General features: G+C 45.4%; 1 pseudogene; it reads left to right on the top strand.

Annotated features, from left to right (window-relative positions):
* Nucleotides 1-2,628: 2,628 nt before the first annotated feature.
* On the top strand, nt 2,629-4,815 carry LOC132229235 (integrator complex subunit 9-like; annotated as a pseudogene).
* The last annotated feature ends 759 nt before the right edge of the window (nt 4,816-5,574 follow it).

Genomic DNA, 5,574 nt, shown 5'->3' with positions numbered 1-5,574 from the left:
CATATCTAAATACCAAGTAACGGTGGTTAAAATCAGTCAGTTAATCTGATGACAATCTATTGAGGTTTCCTTCATAAGGTAATTTATAATTTTGCCTGCCCTTTTTAAGTTGAAAGTGCCTCTTAGGGAAATTTTGAAGCAACCTATGCATTTCACAGTCGTTTTTATTAAATTCTAATATAGTTACTAGCTTTATGCACCTATGCATTATATCTAGCTATGACTAAAAGTAGTGAGACTAGTTTCTAAAAGCCACACCCAAAAAAGTCTCACAGTGTGTTATACATCATGTCCTCCTCTCCACAGAAAAGTCATATTTTGCCCTGGCTAGTGTTGCTCAGTTGGTCGGACATCGTCCCATGCACTGAAATGTTGCTGTTTGATTCACATTCAGGGCACATGCCTGGGTTGCAGTCTCAATCCCTAGTAGGATGCATGCAGGAGGCAGCAGATTCAATTTTCACTCTCACACCGATATTTCTCTCCCTCCCTCCCTCCCTCTCCTTTCCTCTCTCTCTAAAAACCAGTTCAAGAAAAGAAAAGTCATATTTTAAGGATGTATAGAATGTAATAAATCATTTATTTCTTATATCCTGCTCTTTTTGTCATCTACAGAGATAGCAAGTAACAAACAAACAAAACAACAGTAAAGAGCCTTCTTCAATTAAGTCCAGGTCTTAACTAATAATATTCCGTATTTAAATGGTGCTTTAAAATTCTGTAAAGTATTTTCACATAAATTATTTTATTAGCTTTTGCCGTTACCCTCATAAAGTACAGAGGAGGGTAATGCTATCCTCACTTTATAAGTGAAGAAATGAAAGCTGGGCAGTAAAACTTGGTCCTTGGGATCTTGGCGTGAAGGCAGAATGCCATCAAGTGGGATTTCCTTTTGAACAGATGTTAGCATTAGGAAACATTGCATTAGCCTTGCTTTTCCTGAAATGAAAAGTCATCAAATAAATGATAAAGGCAAGCTCCTTGGGTCTCAGATGGCTTGTGTCTCCTGCATGGTGTCATGATCCATGGTTTTGAAGGGGATTTTTTATAATCCTGACTGTGACTAACAATTACAGCCTGTGGTATACACATAAGGAAATGGCATCCAAAGCTCTGAATGAGCTCAAAATTCCATGAAGCCAGCTTGGTGGATTTCCTAGGTCACTGACAGTGACTAAAAACACAATGTCCTTCCTAAGAGAAGATTCTGCTGAATAAAATATGGCTTTGATGCACTCAAACGCCTAAAAACTTTTTTAAGAATGGATAGATTTTTTTCCGCTTGAATTTTAGATTGACATAATGCGTGACATTATGCCATATTCGTGTGGGTTGGTTTGGGATTTTTTTCTTATCTCCTAAGATACCTGGACTTGAGCGGGCAAGAAGGTCAGAGTGGCAGTCACATTTTAAGAGCTTCTCAGTGTAATCCTATACAGCCTGAAGAGACATCTCATATAATTTGAGTGACCCCTGCACACTTCCCGCAGGCCACCTTACAGTTCCTAGCTTGAGGCCTTTGCCGAATCCATCCCAGCTGTGAAATGACTCTTCTCCATGAAGTCTTGGAACAAAGAAGCTCACTCTCTGCTTCCTAGTAAGCCTTGCTGAGCTACCTAGAATTGTGGTTTAGCTCCACAGCCTTAGACCTTTTGCAAACAATATCATTTCTTTCAAATGAAGATAATAGCAAGCAAGGCTACTATCACTACTATTTTCTCTGTCATTTTTTTTTTCTCTCCACGAATGTTTCAAGGTTTTGGAGGCAGAAAAAAAAAAATCCAGATTTGCAGGTCAATAGTAACAACTTTGGACAGAACTTCTTTAATAAAGCCTCACACCATTGATTTCACCTATTTGAAAGCAATAACTTGCAGAGACAAGTAACAACTTGCAAAACTTGTTGACTTTGCCATCTGATTTCTTAAGGAAAATACCAAGTAGGTTTGGATGTTAACACCCTCTGTTTCATGGTGCCTTAGTAAAGTAAAATATTTCAGAAAAGTTGGGTCCTAGGAGAATGCAGTCTTAAAGATTTATTTAGTGAAAGGAGATATAATTCATAGGGCAGAGCTAGCAGTACATGAATGAGTTTGGAGTTTACATGAAATCACTGTTTCAGAACCCCCTTAGTATCTTTGGCTGGGAAAATTCAGGTTGATCCAACTTCTTGGAATGCATCAAAATTATAGAAACTTGTAGTAGGAATATGAATCACTGTCGCTGAAGATTCAGAGGGTCCTTAGGTGTCTTGTTGTCCAATCTCCTCCGTGAGATAGGAATCTCCTCTATAAAAGTCTCTGATTGGACATCTCCAGTGATGGGATGCTCACACTTCACAAGGCAGCTCAGCTCATATTGAATAGTTCTTATTTTCTGAAACTTCTTCCTTGAATTATATAATTTTCATCCCTTTTAACTCCCATCCAGTTCTAGTCTCTGGAATATGGTGAATAAAATAATTCCCTCTTCCACTAGATATCACATTTAGAGGCAAATGTAATAATCTTGAGTATTTGCTCCTCTGAGATAAATATCCCTCTAAAATAAAGAAGTTTCTCCTAAGATAGGCTACTAGACTTTTGATTAAAAAAAAATAAGCATTTGGGGGTTTGAAGAGTCCAGTGACTGGTGTTGAACAACCAAAAGTCCAAAATGAAACTGTATTGCCTGTGAGGGCACCCAACCTTACCATTCAATGTGCTTAAATTCAAATCAACCACCATTATGTTGGACTGTAGACTGGACATGACTCCCACCCTCAATTTTCTTCCTTTGCCATTTGTTCAAAGTCCCAGGCTGTCTAATCATCCCGGCTGGTCCCCAAAGGATGGAAATGTTTTCTTGGACAAAGAGCTGAAGGAGTGCTCAGGCCACGTATTTGTGGGTTCTGTGCCTGAGACGGAGCTAATAGATCTGTCTAAGGTAGACGTAACCCTCATCTCTAACTACCACTGCATGATGGCGCTGCCCTACATCACTGAGCACACCGGGATCACAGCACAGTGTACACCACAGAGCCCACCATTCAGATCAGCAGACTTCTCATGGAAGAGTTGGTGAACTTCATTGAAAGAGTGCCCAAGGCGCAATCTGCCTCCTTGTGGAAGAGGCTGCTGCCCTCTCTTCTCAAGGACACAGTGGAAGTACCAACCTGGAGAAGATGCAGGAGGTGAGCTCTGCCCTGAGTAAAAGCCAGCTGGTGAAATATCCTCAGAAAATTGAGCTGTTTGGTGCAGTCCAGGTGACACCACTCAGCTCTGGCTCTTCCCTTGGAAGCTCCAACTGGATTATTCAGTCCCATTATGAGAAGGTATCTTACATCTTGGGATCCTCTTTGCTTACCACACATCCACAGCCCATGGACCAGGCATCTCTCAAAAACAGCAAAGTTCTCATCCTGACAGGCCTCACCCAGATTCCCACCGCCAACCCGGAGGGCATGGTGGGAGAGTTCTTCAGCAACCTGACGCTGACTGTCCTGAACAGAGGAAACGTGTTGGTCCCCTGCTACTCACTGGGGGTGATCTACGACCTCCTGGAGTGCATTTACCAGTACATTGACTCAACCAGCCTCTCCAGCATCCCCTTCCACTTCAGCTCCCTCGAGTTTTCCAGGTCGTTGCTGAGTGGCTTTGTCACAACAAGCAGATGAAGGTGTATCTCCCAGAACCACCTTTTCCTCATGCAGAGCTCATTGAGACCAACAAGCTGAAGCACTACCCCAGCATCCACGGTGACTTCAGCAACGATTTCAGACAGCCGTGCGGGGTGTTCACAGGGCACCCTTCCCTCCGGTTTGGGGACATGGTCCATTTCATGGAGCTCTGGGGGAAGTCTAGTCTCAACACTGTCATATTCATAGAACCCGACTTCTCATACCCGGAGTCACTGGCTCCCTACCAGCCCTTGGCCATGAAATGCATGTACCTCCCCATTGACACCCGGCTGAATTTCATCCAAGTGTCAAAGCTGCTCAAAGAAGTGCAGCCCCTGAGCAGTACACGCAGCCGCCGCATGCGCAGGCCCACAGGATGGGCCTGATGATCAATTGCCAGCCTCCGCCCACGTCCTACTGGCCGCCCTGCCCGTCAAGCGTAGCTTGGAGAAGATCGAAATCATGCCGGAGCAAGCAGATTCACTGGTGCCCATGGAGATTAAGCCTGGCATTTCCTTGGCAACCGTTTCGGCCGTCCTGCACACTACAGATAACAAGCAGGTCCTTCAGCCCCTGCCCAGGCCGGCCCAGCCCGCGAGTGGTAGGAAGAGAAAGCGGGTGAGCGATGACATCCCGACTGCAAGGTTCTGAAGCAGTTGCTGAGCGGCCCCATGCCAGTGGAGCAGTTTGTGAAGACCCTGGAGAAGCACGGCTTCAGTGACATCAAAGTGGAAGACACAGCCCAGGGCCACATCGTCTTGCTCCAAGCAGCTGAGACCCTCGTCTGGATTGACATCATTTGTGACAATGACAAGATACTTAGGGTAGGACTGGCCTCAAATTCCTCCAGAAGTTCTGAATGGAACACGTGAGCCATGTCTGCTTCCCTGAGATCCCATCGCCCTTCCCACTCTGCCTGCCCAGCACAAGCCAAGTGAGGGAAGGCACACAAGGTCAGCCAGGCCTTTGTGGTGGTGTCTGACCTAAAGGAAAAGGCTCTGAGGGCCATGTCAGGAGAGAGGGCCGCACCTGCTGGTCTGAACTTATAGCGCTGTCTCAGGCAAGAGATTTTGCTTTATTTAAGCTTTAGACTCATTTTCTTCCCAAGCCTGGCTCTCTGGGGTAGCCAGGATGGTAAGACAGTGAGCTGAGTGGCATAAGAGTGACAGAAGCAATTTCTAAGAGGTTAGTGGTGGGGAGGGGAGGGGGAAAGATGACTGACTTGTCTCTAGTGGCCAGTGTTTGTTTTTCATCGTGTCACAGGCCTCAGGTGAGGAATCAGTGACTTTGTTTTACTTGCTTGTCAACTGTGTTGCATCTGATAAGACAGACGATTCCCCCCAAAAATTAGTAAAATGAACCCATTTGTCTGTATTTTATATTGTGAGCCCATTTTGTTAATAAAACTTTTTTTATAGGAGTCTCTATCTATGCTCTGTTGAACCTTCAATTTACACTGATATAGTATCTGAATACATGTGAAAATATTCAGACTAGCATAAACTTAGAAAATACTACAGCATGTTCAACCATATAACCTGGCTTTTTAAATATATATATACTAGGGGCCCGGTGCATGAAATTCGTGCACTGGGTGTGTGTGTTGGGGGGGGAGTGTCCCTCAGCCCAGCCTGCCCCCTCTCACATACTGGGAGCCCTCAGGCGTTGACCCCCATCACCCTCCAATCGCAGGATCGGCCCCTTGCCCAGGCCTGACGCCTCTGACAGAGGTGTCAGGCCTGGGCAGGGGACCCTCATTTCCCCCCATCACTGGTTCTGCCCCCAGCCCAGGCCTGATGCCTCGGCCAGAGGCGTAGACCCCCATCACCCTCCGATCGCCTGATTGGCCCCTTGCTTAGGCCTGACACCTCCACCAGAGGTGTCAGGCTTGGACAGGGGACCCCCATCTCACCCCA

The sequence above is a fragment of the Myotis daubentonii genome, chromosome 3, assembly GCF_963259705.1.
Source record: "Myotis daubentonii chromosome 3, mMyoDau2.1, whole genome shotgun sequence".
NCBI lineage: Eukaryota > Metazoa > Chordata > Mammalia > Chiroptera > Vespertilionidae > Myotis > Myotis daubentonii.
This window is presented reverse-complemented; position numbering and strand designations above follow the sequence as displayed.